Source organism: Chanodichthys erythropterus, chromosome 21 (assembly GCF_024489055.1).
Source record: "Chanodichthys erythropterus isolate Z2021 chromosome 21, ASM2448905v1, whole genome shotgun sequence".
Taxonomy (NCBI): domain Eukaryota; kingdom Metazoa; phylum Chordata; class Actinopteri; order Cypriniformes; family Xenocyprididae; genus Chanodichthys; species Chanodichthys erythropterus.
The window spans coordinates 16,073,382-16,095,755 of NC_090241.1; the positions used below are offsets into that span (position 1 = coordinate 16,073,382).

Here is a 22,374-nt window from a genome sequence, read left to right on the forward strand (position 1 = left end):
CTCCGAGAGTTGTCATGACAGAACTGCTTCATTGATGAAATGACCTAACTTAATAATTGATGATCTTTACAACAGAACAGAATCAACACTAGAGTTCAGCTGAACTCTAGCCGTTATGCTTCATTTTATCTGTTATCACTGTAAAGCTGCTTTGAAACAATATAAGCGCTATATAAATAAAGCTGACTTGACTTGACATCTGATGAACACCATTTACCATACCATGAAGTCACAGGAGAGCAGTTGTGAATGGCAGTGAATGGATACAACTGACGCTGGTAGGTCACATGAGTGACAACATGGCAGATGTAGTACGTCTGAATTTCATTACTAGCTCAGCTTAGAAGCTTAAAGTATCCTGAAGTCAATGATTAGCTGGTTCAGCTGTGTTTAATTAAGGTTGGAGCTAAAGTCTACAAGAACTAGATTGGATGGCTCTGTTCTAAAGAGTAAACACAATGGAAATGATTTGTTGTTTTGCAAGTCCTGTAGAATATTCACCCCATAACTTTATTAAAGCTCATCTCCACATGAATCAGTTTGGTATATGTACCACAAAGGGAACAGGAAAACAAATCAAGAAACACGCTTTGTGTTCTTTCGTGGGATCAGCAGCTTTTATCCTCACTGTCGCCGTGTTAAATGCACTGACAAAGAGATAAACACTTTGAATCACTTTGTATTCTCAGAGCTGCTGGTGGCCTATCACCTTTTCTTCACCCTGCTGTTATGTATTGTATAAGTGCATCTTTGAGGAGATGAAAGAAGAAGAGTGAGTCATGTGGAGGTCATCTTTTATGACAGTGTGCATGCTCATCTTCATTGAAAGCCTGTATGAGCAGCTTTTGTTTTGGTCTCTCTCAAGGTGTTTTATCGTGGAGTGTGATAGGGGCTCTGTGTGTGGCGAAAAAGTAGAAAGGCTTCCGTCTGTCTCTGAACAAACAGAATGTGCACTGTACAGCACTGACTCACCTTTATAAACCTGATAACACATACCAGACATGAAGACGAGCAGTCTATCTAGGCTGTTTGTTCTTCAATGATGCACAATAGACACTTTCATTTTTCAAAGCCATTTCATGGTTCATGCTATCAAAGAGAATCCTTATTTTCTGTGATCTCTGCATACGGACAATAAGGAAGTTGTGGTTGCATGTGTGTTTCTGTATTGAAAATACGAGAAGAATTGTGTTAAGATTACCAGAAATGATTGCAGCAAATATAAGGATTCCAGTTCCTCAAAATCTCAAAGACTCATTGACCTGCTCAGAAAATGTTGCAATGATGAACTCTGCTTGTGAGGTCTACATTTAGTTCATGCAAGCAGAAGAATCTCGGAATCACAGCCACTGCTGAGAAACAACACTCAAGTATGCTGCATGTTAAACAAATATTGAAAAAATGCAAACCTAGGAAAAAAAACTATATAACATGAAAATGAAAGAAAAAATAGTTTGCTTACCCTCACTTGCATTCATTTCAAAACATTCAAATGCACCAATTTAAGATTGGTCACATGACAGTTTAACTTGTAAACTCAATTTTCGGAGAGCTCTGACATGTCCCCTGTAACATCTAATGGAAACGATCAAAATGACAGCAGCTTCAGCAGTAAAATTAAGCTTGAACCGTCGATGGTTTTAACAATGTCTTTATTACCTTTCTGGACCTTGAAAGTGGTGATTATATTTCTGTCTATGGACGAGTCATATACCTCTCGGATTTAATAAAAAATATCTTGATTTGTGTTCCGAAGATGAAAGCTCTTACAGGTGTGGAACGACATGAGGGTGAGTAATTAATGACAGAAATTTCATTTTTGGGTGAACTAACCCTTTAATGTCTTATTAATGCAAGAATAATCTGAAAATAAACCTCTTAAAATACAGGTTAATGTAGCTAGCTTAAAGTTAAATAACTATCTAATGTCCTGTTACATATACATTTATAACTATACATACTATACATATACTAACTATACATTTATTAACAAGGCATTTGCATAACGACTGGTACTTGTATTTCATTTGTATATTGATTCGAGGAAGTGAATAGCTCTAGGCAGATTGTTCTGGGTTGTTGTCTAGTAATTACAGTAATTATGATGACATAGCGTGAAGGCTGAATTAAAGGCATGACATTAGCAACATTTCTCCCAAATTTTGAAAGTAAAAAGGTCTACCTTCTATTGTGAATAGTGTAGTGATGTACGAGGCTTTCAAACGCTTTCAAACCAAACCAGCTTTCTTGGCAAATCCATGTGAACAACTTGAACTCAATGCATAATCTGTTACTTCAGAAGACTTGGAATACAGTGCATACGTGAACTATTTTTATGATAATGTTTATGCAAACGTCATTTTTGGATCTCAACTGTTCCTGTCCCTTATTCACTTTCATGGAAAAGAGCACCGTTGATATCTCTTTTTGTGTTGCATGAAAGAAAGATCTGGAATGCCATGACATTAGTACATGATGAAAACTTTATTTTAGGGTGAACTATCCCTTTAATTCAAGCTTTAAAACAAAACCTCATCACTGCTGTTATTTACTGGAACACGCAACTAGATAGTTGCGTAAAGTTTGTGGAAAGACACTGAGTATCTGGAGTATTTCATGTTAAGCTGCTCAACCCTGCGTTTCCTGCTGCGCAACAGTGCAGACGTACAACTCTGACGCCCATCAGTCGTGCAACGCTCCAAGAGAGCAGGAGGGGATGTCATCATTTCTCAGCGGAGTAAAAATGAGGGACAGAATAACAGAAGCTCCCCGGCAAGCCTCCACACAGGAAAGCTGCAACAGGAAGAGCGTGTATCTTACGCTCGAAAGGAGCGGTTTGGCCACAGTAACCCTCCCTAGGGTCAACAGAGGAGGGGCTGATGCTGACAAAAGCTCACTCCCATTTTTTTACTTCACACACCACTTCCTGGAGCCCTGAGCACTGAGTTAGGCTATTTTTGTGCTGCTTGAGCAAATACATTTAGGCCCTGCCAACGAATCCATTCGGATCCAGGCAAGACTGAGCTCATTTCAAAAGAATCCAGGTTCAAACTCACGGTTCCTTACATTAACACATACTGTGACAACAGTAAGCATTTAGACACATAAGGCACACTTAAAATGTATAAATGTAAATGCATAAGATAAAACATCAAACCAAATGGGATCTGCAAACTAACTTTTGAGCCCATTTTTTCAATTGGGTCAAAGACAAATATGAGTGCCCAAGTTAGAGAAAAGAAACTTAGTTTAAAATGCACTCTCCAAGAAATTCAACCGTAGTATTTTTATTGGTTTTATAATGGTTTTGAAAAACCTTGACAGCATTTTTTTTAGGGAAAAAAATTATTTAAAAATGTCATGTGGTGTAACCATCAAGTAATTAATACATTTTCCATGAAACTTGTACAAACATAGAAGTGTAAACATCTTTATAAATCATTATTATCCCAGGTAATATGCATATTTAACAATTATCATGCATTATTAATTCAGAAATATACTACTATATGACTTGTCTGGCTATGACCAGACCAAGCTCAGTTTAAAATTGAACATTGGTCTGGGGAGTCTGCTATGTATTTTCTACTGCACAAGAGGCGTGATCAACGAGCATTATTCACGCAATTGGATAGTCCTTCAACCAATCAGATCAACGATCCGGGTGACGTACTTTTGCAGAGTGATGCGAAAACTCCAGACAGGTTTATTTTGTATTGGTTTGTAGCATTGATCAGCGGTTTGCAGAAGCAGCAATGGCATCGAGCGATTTTAGCAGGTTGTGCAAAAAAACATGAAAGTGAGTGGTATGTACACCCAGTCGAGCAATTTGTTTGCTAAACTAAAGAAGTCATTTAGCATCATTGAGAGGTTAAAAGGAATTGGATTGACGGTCGTGCGAGAGACGTCATCGTGTTATACCCGCCCAGAGCCACAGAAAGAGCTCTGTACCCGCCAATAGCGAGCAAGGTGGATAAGCCAGTCTGTGATTGGTTCCCGCAAAAGTGTAAAAGATGCAGCAGAAATGAATGTATGGGTTTCCAGACTGAGTTGCCGGGCGAAATCAAATCAGATCAGGCTGGGTCTACCCAGTCTACTATATGACATCATGAACTAATTTGCCATGTCATAAAAAGCCTTCTGACAAAGATTATTGGGGTCCTTTCTAAATTCATTTAAACATGCCTGCTACACTGCTTTTCTAATAAAATAAATGCCACTTTAAAATACATGCCACTTGTAACACTTAGTGTAATGTAATTCAATGTTACTGATACTTTTTTTCTATGAATGTGTCTTAAGTGTTCAAATACATAACTATTGTACATAACTAATCACTAAGCCCTGCCTTTCAATCACAAGCCTTACAATGCTTTTATTTCCTAAATGAAAAAAACATGCTCCTAGGCCAGTTAAAAACAAAAATGTTGCCGTCCGTCTTTGTATGTAAACTTTATTTACTCTCAGTATCTCTATGCAAACCCATATATCCCTCAGCAAAGAGTCACAGTAAAAGAGCAAAGTAAAGATTTGTAAATGCACAGACAATGTGTGCGTATGTACGACAGCACAATGCCTTATAACGTAAGCAAAAGCAGCCCAGAATCAAGAAATTGTACAGTAAAGCTTTGGGTGTGTTCCTGAAACTGCCCCATCAAGGATGCATGACAAGTTTGTTCAGTGACCTTTTACCTTCTTTCCATTTAAAAATCTTTTCTGTTGTGTTTTGAATAGTCAGCTTATGTTCATGAGAAAGAAAGAAAGAACACCACAATAGCAGATGTGCACAATCATTCTGAGATTTAGCTACGTTTCTGCTAACAACATATACTGATTTTTGCATGCTGCAAGTATGACTATTCTTTGCCAAACTGTATTAAAACAGGAAACATGCATCAGTCTGCTTAGTATTCCTATCTGTGCGTCAATGACTTGTATGCTATGACATCACATTTCCATGCAAATCTAAGTTTATTCTCCAGCTACGTGCCAAGAACATCAAAGACATTACTGACGCAATAAAGCGAAGTAATATTTAAATCTCCTAAAATCACCCTGATTTACTTCTTTGATCTATTTCAACCTGCTGTTTCTCAGGAAAACATTTTCATGACAACCAAACAGTGCAGAAATTATGAGAGAAATATCAGATAATACTTTGGTGGACAGCAGGCATGCAGAAAAAGGACAGTGATGGCATGAGCCAGGAATGTGAGGTGCAGCTTCACACACACTGAGTTTTACAGTAAAATAGTACATTCTTATCTCTGAAACATAGTGTCACATGTACACTGTGTGAGGTTATATGCTCATTATCTTTTAGATGGCGACAGTCTCTTACACACCCGTAAAGAAAAAAAAAAAAAAAAATCACAAATATTTAATGTTTATATCTCAATTGGTTATCCTAGAGAGCAATGAGGTTATATGGGGGCCAAGCCTGTAGTTAAACACCATATTGAACATACATTTAAACATTTAAATTCCCATGAATTTCTTCTAAGATTAAATTATCTAAGTGAACAGGGATGGGCTACTTCGGTCCTGGGCCAATGTCCTGCAGAGTTTTGCTCCAACCCTGAAAAAAATTCACCTGCCTCTAGCTTTCTAGTAACATTTATAGCTAAACTCTGCAGAATAGTGGCCTTCCAGGACCCATTCCTGCTATTAAGCATTCATTTTTATTTTATAACTCTGTAACTCTCATGTACTGTACGTAAGTAATTTTCTCATATTTCTTGACAAAAACAAGACATATACAAATAACAAAAAATGTGTAACTGGCAAAACAGATGGAAATTGAATCAATTAAGCTATAAATTCAAACTGTAATAGGCCTATACTTTTGGAAAGCAATGGCATATGGTGATCCGTTCAATATTTTTTAAATTATGCTTTCAGAACTATTATAAGTCAATCTTGTAATTTCAAAAAGAACTCAACTATGTGAGTCAGTTAGATAATGTCAAATCTGTGACATTTATATCAGCAGAATTCACAACAACAATATTCAATATATAACATAAAATTAAACATTTAAGTTCAAGGCATATCACCAATGATTGCAAGACAGAGACAATGCAGCACTGGCCCAAAAAAGCAAGTGACAGTTCAATTGATTGGCCCAAAACTCTCTCACGCTGGCCCCAGACCATCCTTATCATTGAGCGCTGCATTATATCTCCTGACTTCGGAGTAATATATTTTATTTTGGGCATGGCTTCTGACACAAGCAAACTTTCCGTGCAGAGATCACACAGTAACAATCAATCTCTTTCATATGTTACGCACTAACAAACAGTTATTATCTGCACTGTCTACATATTACTGTATGTGCAAACAAGGAAACAAGAAGGGGGGACAAGTCCCTTCCAATAATCCAAATTGGCCAAATTGACCAAAACTGGCCATCAATATCTTCAAAACCATTTTCTTTGCTTAACCATTCCATTCTGTGCTGATACGGGCCAGCCAATATGGATATGGTTTCATTTTCAACTGTGGGACTGATAACGGAGCTCTTTGGAATGTAATACAAATGTGTCACTCATTACCTTGGTAACGCAAGAGTTTACATACGATGAGATGTAAATAGTGACCGTGTTATGGAGAAAGGTCAGATATTTCTTTTAATTTCATTAAGATAAACTGGTAGCCAGGCAACAGTAAAGTGACCAATCCTGAGTTGCGTTGTCAGTACACACATTCTACTAGCACGGATCGAGGCTCAAGTGGAAATACAACCGGACAGTTCCCTTCAATTCTTAGAACTGTTTGCCCGACAGTGAAAAGCGGCTTATTGATGCACCCCATTACATACCACTCTCTTATGTTGTTAGGATGACAAAAAGTTTAAAAAATGTAATTTTTAGGGTGGTCTGCCCTAGCAGTCTGAAAGCAATGTTAAAAGGCAATGCATCAATGTTAAAATGTTTGAGATGGCCAATCAAATTAAAGAATATAAGCAAATTACAGGTTACCAAGTTTTTAAAGGATTAGTTCACTTTCAAATTCAATTTTCCTGATAATTTACTCACCCCCATGTCATCCAAGATGTCCATGTCCTCCTTTCTTCAGTCGAAAAGAAATTAAGGTTTTTGATGAAAACATCCCTTATTCTCTTTATAGTGGACTTCAATGGACTCCACTGTTGAAGGTCAAAATTACAGTTTCAGTGCAGCTTCAAAGGGCTTTAAACAATACCAGACGAGGAATAAGGGTCTTATCTAGCGAAACGATCGGTCATTTTCGAAAAAAAATGTAAATGTATATGCTTTATGTAAACAAATGATCATCTTCCAAGTGGTTCCGCCAAAACTGCCCTTTCGTATTCTTTAGAAAGCTTACGCTATATGTCCTACGCTTTCCCTATACTTACCGAAAAAATGGAACTGGTGCTGCGTTCATTCCGCAAAACGAATAGTGAAGGCGTAGGACATACAGTGTAAGCTTTTTGAAGAATGCAGAAAACGGAATGGCAGAACCACTTGCAACACAATCATTTGTGTTTATAAAGCATATACAGTTGTATTTTTTTCAAAAATGGCCAATCGTTTTGCTAGATAAGAGCCTTATTTCTCGTCTGGTATCATTTAAAGCCCTTTGAAGCTGCACTGAAACTGTAATTGAAAACTGAAGAAAGAAGGACATGGACATCTCGGATGACATGGGGGTGAGTAAATTATCAGGAAAATTTTATTTGAAAGTGAACTAATCCTTTAATGTTATGTTAGGGAAGAAGTAAACATTTAATATTTGACAACCATTTAGCAATATAAATGATAAACAACCAACATTAATATCCAGTGATCCAAGCAGGGACTCAAACTCGGGTCGACTGAAGCACAGCTGCAACACGTCAGAGCGATGCCCGCAAGCCTAATTGTCCAAAAACTTCAGTTTTCAACTGAAATTATAATTTATGTGATTTATGTATTGTATTTCCTAAATGAATGTAATGAGAGAAAAAAAAGAAAGAAACATAAACGGAGCCATTTTTGGCATATTAGACACAATTAAGAGCAATTGTGTGCATTTTAAATAAAATATATATTAGCATCACACAGGAAACACAAGGAAAAGCAAAACCTACTAAATGGAGATAGGAGAGAAAATTGTTCTCGCAAAACATGTGAAGCAGACAGTCATTAAGTAATAACAAATATCTGTGAGAAACTGAATTACCCTGTACTGCATTTTTAAGATATTTCAACGTGACTAAATGTGGAAAGTCCCTGATGCAGGTGAAAACTGCATCTTTGTTTTTCTAGAGGAAAACAGAGAGAAAACCATAAGGATGACCTCATCATGGCATAATCAAAAGTTTCCTTCAATTATGGTTTGTGTTCACAGACATTAAGCTCTTGCCTAAATGACTGCACACTGTCCCTGCTGGCCAGAAATAAAGAGAGAGAGAGAGGACACCGAGTGTGTACAAGGAAGAAATTTCAATGCATGCGTGTGTGTGTGTGTGTGTGTGTGTGTGTGTGTGTGTGTGTGTGTGTGTGTGTGTGTGTGTGTGTGTGTGTGTGTGTGTGTGTGTGTGCCAGGGTCAGGCTGACCTCAGCGGGTAGGAAAAGGTAGCACGGGGAAATCTCATCAACCATTGAAACATTTCAATGGTTGATGAGAAGACACCTGACCAGAGAACACATTCCTGCACAGTTAGTCACCTCCTCAGTGCATTAAAAAGAACACACACTAACACAAACACTTGCATACGTAATGTTATATATGAGAAAACCTAATGCACAGTGCATTTACTTATACAATTGACTGTTATAGTCATATAAAGCCAGCATTTTGCACCAATGTGTATCTTAACAGCAAGTAAGATATAAGTAATTGTGGTCATCAAACTTTTTTAAAAATATATTTTATGTTTTCTATTTTCACATGCAATCAAACAGAGTGCAACAGAAAGGGAGTGCAATCATCTGAATCCAAATAATTTTTGCTGTCTTAAATCAAATCTAGGTTTTAAATGAATTTTAATTAAAATTTGAAGTCCTATATGCGAAACATATTTCACATGAACAATAAATTTAATGGCATTTATAAAAAATAAAGAGTAGTGCACATTACTTCATAAAAGTAAAGGTAATGTGATTATAATAATGTATTCGTAAGAAGACGTGTGTTCCTGCATTCTTCTAACTGTTATTTATACAAGTGTATATTTTTAAAGTGATGGTATAAAACATGCAAAATCATTAAAAATAGTAGTTAGTTGCAGCTGGGAATAGCCCAATGCAGTTAATAACACAGTTATTAAAGGGGTGGTTCAATGCGATTTCACTTTTTTAATTTTAGTTAGTGTGTAATGTTGCTGCTTGAGCATAAACAGTATCTGCAAAGTTACGGTGCTGAAAGTTCAATGCAAATGGAGATATTGTCTTTTAAAGTTATGGCAGTTTAACGCCAACAAAAACGACCGGTTTGGACTACAACGAGCTTCTTTCCCGGGTTGGTGACATCATAAACCCTGCAAAACACGCCTCTGGGAACACGCAACAAAGTGGGCGAGGCCATGTGGCGCAGCATAATGAAAGCGGAAGAGTTGTGTACACTAGACGCAAGCGACGCGTCAAAAGATAATAGAACCCATTATAATCTGTGATAATTTCTACACTGGATGCGCCGCTGAGGAAGGTTCCAGAATCTACACGAGTTCAATGCTGGATTTGCACAAAGGCTTTTACTGAAAGAAGCAGTTCCCACTTTAAAAGCAGAAGCTGCTGTTTATTGGCTTCAAACTGTAAGTATGTTTTATTGTCTGGACATGTCTTTTAAAAGTATAGTTCTGTTGCTGTTTTTTGGTTGCATCAAGGACATACACAAGAGCAACTCAGCCAGTTAGCTGTATTATAGTGCATACTTCTCCAACAAATGCCAACAAACTTCTATGTTCATAGACAAACAGTTGTTCACGCTATAAATCAAATGCTACCTTTACAAAAATGCGACTACTCAGTCATGTATTCGGCTGCAGCTTTAATCAGGATAAAACTGTATATTGGAAGCTAACAAACAGCAGTGACAGAATATCTAAACACTTTGACACATATACTAAATGAAATACCATTCATAAACGTCCTTTAAAAGCTATGATTGCAGAGCTTCTGCTTGACCCTCTTCATCTGGGTCTGATTCGGCTCAATTTGATACAACAATATAGACGGCATCATTTACATTTCCACAACGAATGGTAAGAGGCGCGGCGTTTCCGGACGCTTCAGCGAATCACGATACACTGGGTCAGCTAACCAATCTGAGCACATTGCGTATTTCGGAGGGAGTGGTATCATACAACCAGGAAGTCAAATGAGCTGTTCATATGAAAAAAAAAGCGTTTTCAAAAAAAATGAAGCATTAAGACATGTTAAACTGTGCCCCAAAGACACAATCAAGCCTTGAAAAAAAAAAAACACTGAACCACCCCTTTAAAATTATGTGCGCTAATTATTTTTTTGTATATGTTATGGCTGATAAAGAATAAATGACTCATATTGATTTCAATGCAATTTTTTCAGAATAAATTACTATTTAAAAAAAAAAAACACACAATTATACAGCCAACTGTTGTAAATTCTAAAAGTGGAAATGCATCACAACATTGCAGTATGAAAAATGAAGATCTGCTAGTGATTGCATTACAACATATCCAATATATGCTGATAATATATACACTCCAATATAAATACATGTATATTGTGCAACCCTGATTATATAGACTTCTTTCATGTTGTTTCTTGCATATTGTTTTGCAATATTGTTTGTTTTGCACACACTAATGCTCTACAAACTGTGAATCTCTGACCTCTCTGCACAGCTGCAATCTTGAGAGGTGTGCAGAAAAGTCAGAGTTAATGCTTAACTGGAATCCAAGCTTTGGGCGTCAGTTCAGTTGAGTTCCTCCCATGATTCTTGGAAATGATAGCACCATTTCTAGTGAACTGAAATTGAAAGATTTCTCTGAACAGGTGGAAAAGGATTAGCCTACCTGAAAAAAACAGCGCCTGCAGGGCCAAGGACAAGAGGGTAGCTGCTTGTGGTGTCGTTGAGCAATAACGTCAGTTAGAAGGCAAAGGGGACATTTCAGAGAAACGGTTGTTTATAAAGAGGATATGATTGTCTTGTGTTCAGGCTGAGCCAAAAAAATATATAACACAACTGATGACTGTTAAGATAGAGCCAGTGCAGCAGGGTCAAATGTTTAAATCCATGGCCATGTGCATGAAAATCAAATACAAACAATATAAAATCTTTTTCTGTACTCACACACGTCCTTCACTCACTACTCAATCTTTTTTCCATTAGAGTCATGCACATGGGGTCATCCGCCTTGCTCTGGTGGGAGGACAGGACAAGGTAGGAGTGAGCATATGTTTGTAAATGTGTGTGACCGGCCACGGGTCCCGCAGTGGTCTGGAGGCCGTTCTCTTGACCTGCAGGTGGAATGTGTACTGGGTGCAATCTCAGTGGGGGGCCGGCGCTAATACGACCCCTAGAGAGACAGCACGGAGTCAAACGGCTCATGGGAAGGTCCCTCCTCTCCCTCTCTTGTTCATTTTTAACGTTCCTCCCTCCCTCCTCTGTACAAGGAGGATGAATTGAAAACCTTGGGAAGAAATCCCCCCCCAAAACAAGGCGAGGAGCCTTATCAGTCAGTCTGTGCTGGTTTAGAAAGAGCAAACCGGCACAGTTGGTTTCAATTTTTATTTTCACAGCTCTAGAATCTCATAGACACAACCTCTAAAATAACAAATGCAGTGTCCATACAGCCTTATGCATTACTGACTAAAGGTTTTTGCCATTAACAAGAGCTACAAGACGCAAATGTGCATTTGGGATCATGTCAGAACACTAAACCTGGTTAGAGGAATATCCCAGGTTTAATACAAGTTAAAGGGATAGTTCACCCAAAAATGAAAATTTGATGTTTATCTGCTTACCCCCAGTGCATCCAAGATGTAGGTGACATTTTTTCTTCAGTCGATCACAAATTATGATTTTTAACTGCAACCGCTGCCCTCTGTCATTCAAATAATGGCGGTTTATGGGAACTTCATCTATAAGAGTGAATAAACCTTGCTTAGACAAATCCAAATGAAACCCTGTGGCTCGTGACGACACATTAATGTCCTAAGAAATGAAACGATCGGTTTGTGCGAGAAACTGAACAATATTTATATCATTTTTTACCTCTAATACACCACTATGTCCAACTCTGTTCAGGACTCCTTTAGTGATGTCTGATCGCGCTCTGTCAACGGCAGTGATGTCTCGCGCATATACTTCAATGAGTGTCAGACATCACTGCCGTTGACAGAGCGTGACCAGACATCACTAAAGGAGTCCTGAACGGAGTTGGACATAGTGGTGTATTAGAGGTAAAAAATGATATAAATACTTTTCAGTTTTTCTCACAAACCAATCGTTTCGTGTCTTAGGACATTAGTGTGTCGTCACGAGCCGCAGGGTTTCATTTGGATTTGTCTAAGCAAGGTTTATTCACTCTTATAGATGAAGTTCCCATCAACCGCCATTATTTGAATGAAAGAGGGCAGCGGTTGCAGTTAAAAATCATCATTTGTGATCGACTGAAGAAAAAATGTCACCTACATCTTGGATGCACTGGGGGTAAGCTGATAAACATCAAATTTCCATTTTCGGGTGAACTATCCCTTTAAAGGCTCAAACCCATAAGACCTTCGTTTATCTTCAGAACACAAATTAAGATATTTTTTATTAAATCCGAGGGTTTCTGAACCACACATAGGCAGCAACGTCATTGCCCTAGAACGCATTTCCACAAGATGTAATAAGTCTAAGGTGTCCCCTGAATGTGTCTGTGAATTTTTAGCTCAAAATACCCCATAGACTTTTTTTAATTATTTTTTTTTAACTGCCTATTTTGGGGCATCATTATAAAGGTGCCGATTCAGCGTGCGGCCCCTTTAAATCTCGCGCTCCCCGTCCCCGAGCTCTCGATTCTATAAATACATTGCATAAAGTTCACACAGCTAATATAACCCTCAAAATGGATCTTTACAAAATGTTTGTCATTCTTGCTGCATGCATGCATCGGATCATGTAAGTATAGTATTTATTTGGATATTTACATTTGATTCCGAATGAGTTTGAGGCTGTGCTCTATCATGATATCATGGGTCATGTCAGTTATTATCGCTCCATCTGCCATTTTTCGCTGTTGTCCTTGCTTGCTTACCTAGTCTGATGATTCTGCTGTGCACAGACGTTTTGCCCTTGTGTAAATGCCTTGAACATGGGCTAGCATATGTAAATATTGGGGTCATACATATTAATGATCCCGACTGTTGCGTCACAGTCGGTGTTATGTTGAGATTCACTTGTTCTTCGGAGGTCTTTTGCACAAATCAAATTTACATAAGAAGGAGGAAACAATGGTGTTTGAGACTCACTGTATGTCATTTCCATGTACTGAACTCTTGTTATTTAACTATGCCAAGGTAAATTCAATTTTCCATTCTATGACACCTTTAAGGTACAGAAAGGTATTAAATATATTGTTAAAATAGTCAACGTGACTTCATTGAAGTGATGAGAATACATTTTCTGCGCAAAAGCAAAACAAAAATAATGACTTTATTTAACTATTTGAATTGTTGTCATAGTGCAGGCTTCCGTGTTTACGTCAGAATTGATGTAAACACAGAATTTACAGCTCAGTATTGGCTGACGCTGTACACGTGAGCAGCACAACGCATGTGTGTGATGCCGACGCAGGAGCCGGCCAATAATGAGTCGGCGTTCTGATGTGAACATGGAAGCCTTTACTGCGTTCACTACGTCAACTGCGTATGACAACAGTTGAAATTGTTAAATAAAGTTGTTATTTTTGTTTTGTTTTTGAGCACAAAAGTATTCTCGTCGCTTCATAACATTAAGGTTGAACCACTGTAGTCACGTTGACTATTTTAACAATGACTTTACTACCTTTCTGGACCTCAAAAGGTGCAATGACATTGCTGCCTATGTGTGGATCAACTTCAGAAACCCTTTATCAGAAAATTATCTTAATTTGTGTTCGAAGAAAAAAGAAGGTCTTACGGGTTTTGGACGACATGAGCGTGAGTACTTGATGACAGAAAACCCTTTAAGCTTAATCATGCATTTTTAGCATAATGTTGATTACCACAAAAACATTTTCTTTTCCATTACCATGATTAAAATAATTAAAATCAGGAAACAAATTAGTACAGTGTTACCATGATTTAACTTAAATGAGAAAACAAATTACTAAAACATGAACATAAATTAACAAATCATGGGAGAGAATCCTTAATATGTGGCCATGATATTTTTTCCACACTACAGGCTCCATAGTGACCCAGATTTTTGCTATTTTTTCCAAGTGGAAATTCAGTTTGCTAGAAATGCTTACACTTGAGCTGAACTTGTACCCAGAATATTCCTTTCACTGCCTTTTGAATGAGGTAAAATGTTGGATGAGTGATATATGTCACTCACCTGCTCTGAGAGACTCTGAGAATGTACATCATGTGCACTCATAAATATCAATGAGTCTGATAAGATAAGGATTCCTATCAATGACAGATATGATACACATAAACACTGAGGGAGTTCTAAGAAAGGTTCTGTGAATAGAGTGTACTCATCCAACACACAGAAATACACACACAAGCAGACAATGCATTGGAAGCACACAAATAGCACAAGCGTCACAAGTCAACTGTAAGTTGTGCATAAGCTTTGCTGCTTTTTTAATGAAGAGAAACACCCATGTGTTTGTAACCCAGAGGTCTGTGTCTTAATGATCTTGATGTGCATGTTGGGAGACGAGGTTTATCCGACAGGAAAGCAGTGTCTAAACTGCCTGTGATTCACACAGACTAAACATACATAACTGCACATGCAACAGCACATTACTCCCACATCTACAGACACATGACCAGCAAGCTCCTTTGAAATTGAAGACTGTTAAGCTTCAAGGTACTTATAATTTAAAAGTGGTTCAAGTGCAGTTAAAGGGATAGTTCACCCAAAAATGAAAATTTGATGTTTATCTGCTTACCCCCAGTGCATCCAAGATGTACGTGAATTTTTTTCTTCAGTCGAACGCAAATTATGATTTTTAACTGCAACCGCTGCCGTCTGTCAGTCAAATAATAGCAGTAGATGGGAACTTCAACTATAACAGTAAATAAAACTTGCTTAGACAAATCAAAATTAAAACCTGCGGCTCGTGACGACACATTAATGTCCTAAGACACGAAACGATCGGTTTGTGCGAGAAACCGAACATTATTTATATCATCTTTACCTCTAATACACCACTATGTCCAACTTCATTCAGCTTCCTGTTAGTGGCAGTCCATGATAACATGATATTTTTAGTGATGTTTGTAAATTGTCTTTCTAAATGTTTCGTTAGCATGTTGCTAATGTACTGTTAAATGTGGTTAAAGTTACCATTGTTTCTTACTGTATTCACGGAGACAAGTTTTTTCGACTCTTATTGTTCAAGTTCCCAATCACTGCTATTATTTGACTGACAGACGGCAGCGGTTGCAGTTAAAAATCATAATTTGCGTTCGAATGAAGAAAAAAAGTAATCTACATCTTGGATGCCCTGGGAGTAAGCAGATAAACATCAAATTTTCTTTTTTGGGTGAACTATCCCTTTAAGCTAACCATTTGCATTCATTTATTTATGCCTTTATCAAAAGTGACTTAAAATGAGAATAATACAAACTAAAGCAAGAGACAACATATAAATAGTGCTATAATAGCAACATTCCTGAGAACTTGCAAAAAAATATGAATTTTCGTTTTGAATGTAAGTGCAAAAAAAGCAAAAGGTCAGTCAAGTGCTCAAGAGGCATGTCTTTAGTCAATGCTGCTCTTCATTCTGAAACATGCCCTGTTTGGTAAACCCATATGTAGATGGACCTGATTGACTCAGGCAGCGTGTGCAATATAAGATTACAAATAATAACAATGTAATGTTCTTTAAGAGTGCACATGTAAGAAATGATGAAAGTAGAAAGGAGAGAGAGCTTAACCGGAATATTTAACAGTCATTAGACTGTGGGGGTGAGAAGGCCGGTAAAACTGCCTCCCTCTACTTTCCAACACATCAATAATCTCTGCCCACCGACAGCCACTGCCGCTGCAATTAAACTCTACTTATTTATGGCCAGGCAAATATTTCCTTTTCCTCTGTCTGCCAAGAGACATGGCTTCAAATGAACCTCAAAAACAAAACAAAAAAGAAGGGACAAAAACGGCATGAAAGGCAGACTGCGAAGAGAATTTCAGGCATGTAGAGATTTTTCCTGTGAGGCCACAGAGGGATTGGTCACATGCCACTGTACTGTGATCATCACTGAACATATCTCGCCTCACATCCTGCAGACTGCTGAAGCTGAGGTTGCTGGAAATTATTTCTTTTTTTTTTTTTTTTTTTAAAGCATTGGTCTTAAGGGTGGTCACTAGGGTGTTGCAAAGTTGTTGCTAAACTGGTCTGGATCAAAAGAGCCCACCCTCAAATCTCTATGATATTCTTTTTCGCATTTTGATATGTATTTGTCAATAAATACATCAGCAAAGGCAATATAGGTTTTTTTTTTTTTTGTGTGTACATTTTTCCGTTGCCATTATCAACTGATATGCTTTTTCTATTCGGCCAGTAAGTGTCAAAGTAGGACTTTTAATTTGACATCGCTGAGAAAAACAGCACCTGAGTGCAAACGCACAGAAAGTCCAATTCTCCGTGTTTATTAGTTTAATGTATTGTTTGACAGCTCTTTCTAATTATTAATAATAAAAAGGCACTAGTATTCTCTCTTATACCGTCGGTTAATTCCACAAACCTTGTAAACTTTAGCAAACCCAGCTGTTAGATCCTCTGTCTGGAGTGCAAATGAAGCCTGCATAAAAACGCATGTACTCCTCTGTGTGAATCGAATATGGACAGGAGAGTTCACCTGTCAGTGGACACGCATAAGTGACATTTTTTTTTTTTCCTATTTATTTTGCGGGGGGCGGGGTTATATATATAATATACGTTTTTTTTTTTAGTTTTTATCAAGTTTTTTTTTTTTTTTCAAACTATTCAAATATTGCAATGCAAATATTATGTAAAATAAATATAAATTTAATTGCATTATGTGTTATTCAGATTAAATACTGTGATATCATATCAACTATATATCTAATATCAGACACCTTTACTTTCTGATATCGGCATCAGCCATCAAAAAAATCTATATTAAAACTCTTTTAAAAAGATAAGTAAACTCTCCTAAATATACCACTAAACTGCCAAAAGCAATGTTTTGTTTTACTCCTGAGTTTTGTTTTACCTAAAAATAGATGGAATATAAGAAAGTATTTTAGTGGAAAATGTACATACTAAAAGGTGCCCTAGATTCTAAAATTGAATTTACCTCTGCATAGTTAAATAACAAGAGTTCAGTACATGGAGAAGACATACAGTACACAGCTGAATTAAAAGACTAGGTAAGCAAGCAAGAACAATAGCAAAAAAATGGCAGATGGAGCAATAATAACTGACATGATCCATGATAACATGATATTTTTAGTGATGTTTGTAAATTGTCTTTCTAAATGTTTCGTTAGCATGTTGCTAATGTACTGTTAAATGTGGTTAAAGTTACCATTGTTTCTTACTGTATTCACGGAGACAAGAGCCGTCGCTATTTTCATTTTTAAACACTTGCAGTCTGTATAATTCATAAACACAACTTCATTCTTTATAAATCTCTCCAACAGTGTAGCATTAGCCGTTAGCCATGGAACATAGTCTCAAACTCATTCAGAATCAATGTAAACATAAAAATAAACACTGTACTTAAGCGATTAGACATGCTGCATGACGAACACTTTGTAAAGATCCATTTTGAGGGTTATATTAGCTGTTTGAAATTTTTTTATGTTGTTTAAGGCAAGCGCGAGCTCTTGGGGCGTGGAGCACGAGATTTAAAGGGCCACACACCCTGAATCGGCTCATTTCTAATTATGCCCCAAAATAGGCAGTTAAAAAAATGAATTAAAAAAAATCTATGGGGTATTTTGAGCTGAAACTTCACAGACATATTCAGGGGACACCATAGACTTATATTAGATCTTTTTTAAAAAAGTTCTAGGGCACCTTTAAGCTTTATGAAAAGACAATGAGTTCCCACTAGCACATACAGTATGTAAAATATAATAAAAAAGTCTCTACGGCCCGTACCAGTTTTCTGACACGTAGATACAGCTAGTGTAACATCCTGCATCAGGGCTGTCACAATATTAAATTTTTCACTACACGATTATCATTGCTAAAATAATTCACAATAACGATATTCGGCGATATCTATTGAAATCTTGAAAAAAAAAAAAAATAATGCTATCAAATTCTTTTTTTTTTTTAATTTTGTATTTCCCTTGGTAGGATTTTGGTTGAATATGGTAGAATTTTCCTTCCTTTTATTTATTAAGAATCACACTGTTGCATCCAAAAGGCAACCAGTTTGAAATAACTTCTTTCTTTGAACTGATGAAGCTTCTTATCACAGAATGAGGCAGAAATCATAGTATTTTGTAGAATTCTATTCAGTGACAAAGGCTATGTCGATTGTTATTGCCGTATAAATAAAAAAAATATTCTTATGAAAATACCTGCGAAAGCTTGAAGAACCTATATTAACCCTATACTGTCGCAATGGTAATTCTCTTCATGTTTAATCTGTCAAAATATATTTTATAAAATGCATTTTATTCAGCTACAGTGACGTCTTTGTCCAAATTATGGATTTCTTGGAGTGTTGTAAGTTTTACACTCCTGTGAGTCTCACTTGTTGGTGGTATCCTGCAGACTGTTTCACAGAATCCAAAAAACTTCCACACAGGCGAGCTAAGTTTCTTGGAATGTGGGTAGAATGTCTCATCTGTCATATCCGACGACGCGCTTTTACAAACTCGATATACCGCCCAGCCCTATATACTGTTCATTTTAAATATCACCAGTACCGCTAGGCCTGTATCGTGACATCGCTGTTCAGCATTATACAAATAGGTAAAAAAAAAAAAAAAAGGTTAAAGAATATAAGAATATTTATCACAGTCCTTCTTCAAATAAACACATGCATACTCTTAAAAAACACACATAAACAGAACAAAAATGATGCACTGGATCCCACGATTGACATCCATTGTCAGTGTGAGAAAGAAAGCCAGGAATGTGATCTGAGATGACCCACTTAAAGGAGGTGAAATAGGCCAGTGTGACAGGGGCCAGGTAACCCACACACAGAGCTCTGATACTCACCAGATAATCTTACCACACTCCTCTACAAAGGAAAAAAGAAAAAAGCCCATCCATAGTCATATGTCCAAGCCCTGATTTTGACTCCAAGGGTGGACATTACACTCATAAAGAGAACTTCCTGTCTCCTGCTAGTCAATTAGGGATTGTAAGATTTGAACTGGCCCTTTTCCCAGAGGAGAGAGCTGCTGAGGGTACACAACAACACAGGATTCAGACACTCTTATCAACCCTATTACTGTTAAACAAATCTGACTGCTGTCAGGAGACCATAACTGCACAAGATATCCGACAGATTCAGCCACGAGGGAGATCTGTGAACGCCTTATGTTCCAAGTGTCTCAGTGTTATTGTGTGTGTGTTCATAATATTTGTCTGTATTATCACAGCAAAGCACAGTTACAGTAGAACAAAAAAGTAATAATATATATATATATATATATATATATATATATATATATATATATATATATATATATATATATATATATATATATATATATATATATATATATATATATATATATATATATATATATATATATATATATATATATATATATATATATATATATATATATATATATATATATATAAGTATATATAAAATGTTGTTTTAGTTGCATTTCCAGAGTAGTACTTTTAATTAATTTGAATGATATATTTCGCCTTTTAAATATCTTTTGACATTAATATGAGAACAAATAACAAAAACAATCACACATACAATCTGCAAAAACATTATAAAAAAAAAATTTTTACTATGACCTTAGCATGTTGCTAAGCTAATCACTTCTAAAGGTGTGTTCACAGCATTTCCGAAATACCATAATTAAAGGATTCCAACTTATAAAAAGAGTTGATGTCCTCGACAAACTCGTAACAACTTCCGACTTGTACCATGTGACCGCTGTACCACCTGACCACTACAGATTCATTTTGGCTCTGAGGATGTGAACAGCTCCAAAAAGAACGAGTTGTCATCTCGTAATTATGGTAATTACAGCAAATAACTCTAACAAGCTTTCAAGCTCATTTCATTTTTTGGTGTTGCATGAAATGCATAGTTCTGTCATGAATCTCTAGATGGAGCAGGCTGATGGGTCTTAAAGCTAGTTATGATAATTACAGCATTAACTACTTGGCACAAGCTGATTGGTCCATGTCACATCTGCAGCCAATGAGCTAGTCGCTCACACATTTAAATGGCTGGTTACATTCAATATAGCAGTTTGCACTGCGCTTCAGAGTTCCTCTAAAACCCTCCACCTTCCCCAGCTCCACCTGTATAGATCTGCTATGGGTTATTGATGCTATTTGTGCAGCAGCACTATGTCTTACTAGCAGCAGCGTATCGCCGCATGTATTGGTGGTAGCAAGTTCCTATACTTGCTCTGCAGCAGCAGCAATAATCTACAACAACAGCAATAATCTACAGTAGCTGCAATTCAGCAGCAGCGTAGCAGATCTTCTCCACCAAGAACAAATACATTAACATTGTCATATCCAATTACCATGCTATAATTTTCCGAGAGTTGTCATGCTAGAAATATACTTATTAACAGCACTTCCCACAGCAGAGCCACCATCTTGAAATTTTCTACTGAGCTTATAAGCACAATGCATTCAGGAAATGCTCTGCTGACTTACAATGTGTCTTTAAAGTCTACACAATTATAATCCTTTTGCAGTTACATCAGGAGCATGTCTTAAATGCGTAAAAATGCTGCTGTAATTTTATCTGTACAGCACATTTCATACACAATGGTAATTCAAAGTGCTTTACATAAAGGAGAACTAAATACATAAAAATAAAAATGTAATGCATAAGAAATAAAAATAACAGTAAAAACAGAGAATACCACTATCTGGATGGAAGAGTTCGAAAGTTTCAGGGAGTTTTTTGTTGTCCATCAGAGCGGATCTAAATGGATCTTCCTCACGCAGAGGGATAACTGTAAAAATATTTATATTTGTCAGGTAGCTGTGCATTTAAACAGTACCCTTACAGACAAATCTTCCTGGACTAACTCTGTCAGGGCTCCATCCAGGGATAATAAATGCTTATTTCCTAATTTTCCCAGCTCTTTCAACCAGACAGCTGTGAAATTTGCATGAAAAATCAGAAATAAAAAGATGATACATAAAATATTGACATAAAATGCATTAAAAATGAAATAAAAATAATTAAAAGAATAAAAAGATAAGCAGTTCGGACATAGCACAGTGCTCAATCAGTAAATGCATAGCTAAAAAGATATGTTTTGAGTCTGGATTTGAATGTGGCTACTGTTGGAGCACATCTGATCTCTATGTAGGTAGCTCACCAGGTTTTGGAACATAGCTGTGTGCACAACATATGACTGATTCAGGCAGCAGACACACAGGTAGATCCTGTATTCTCTCCACTGTAACACTCTGTTCCTTTGTTTTTCACTGCTCTTCTAGGAAGGGTTCTCCCTATTTTTCCCCAAATTAAATCATAACCAGGAACCGGCTCTACAAGTCACCAGGTGCAACAGTTGGCATGATGACGCCACAAAAGCATAATTCACTATCATGAAGGAGACTGTCCATTGCTTTTTTTTTTTTTTTTGCTTTTTTTTTTTTTTTTATGAGCTTGTGATATTTTCTAGCCCCTAAACTTAATCCTGAAAGTAACTGTTCTGCATTTTTAGATTTTCAGTTAAGTTAAAACAAAACTTAATGCACCTTTTTGGTCTTTTAGTGAATTACTCATCAGTGAAAAATTGTTTGTCTTGTAGTTTTTATAACTAAACAATGTTGTTTTTTTGCTGACATTGCTTAAGCCTCAAACTGGGGTCCGAGGAACCACATGGGGCAGCAAAGGGGTCAATGGAAATTTGAGAGAGAAAAAAAAGTGTAATGTAATTATGAAATGTTAAAGGGAATGTTTGACTTAAAATATTAATTAAATGTTTAAAAAAAAATGTACTGAAGATTATCTTGTATTACTCTAATTGTAAAAATAAAATATAAAAAAACGTTAACAGGTTTTACTACATTTGTGGTCC

General features: G+C 36.8%; 1 protein-coding gene and 1 long non-coding RNA gene across 3 annotated transcripts in view; one reads left to right on the forward strand and one right to left on the reverse strand.

The window, feature by feature from the left end:
* gng12b (guanine nucleotide binding protein (G protein), gamma 12b) overlaps positions 1-22,374 on the reverse strand; it is a 61,920-nt gene that overhangs the window by 20,710 nt on the left and 18,836 nt on the right. The window lies entirely within an intron of this gene.
* LOC137010701 (uncharacterized) lies at positions 1,342-22,273 on the forward strand. Its single transcript, XR_010893397.1, has 3 exons — positions 1,342-1,790; positions 11,320-11,370; positions 21,788-22,273. It is a non-coding gene; the product is annotated as an uncharacterized lncRNA (long non-coding RNA).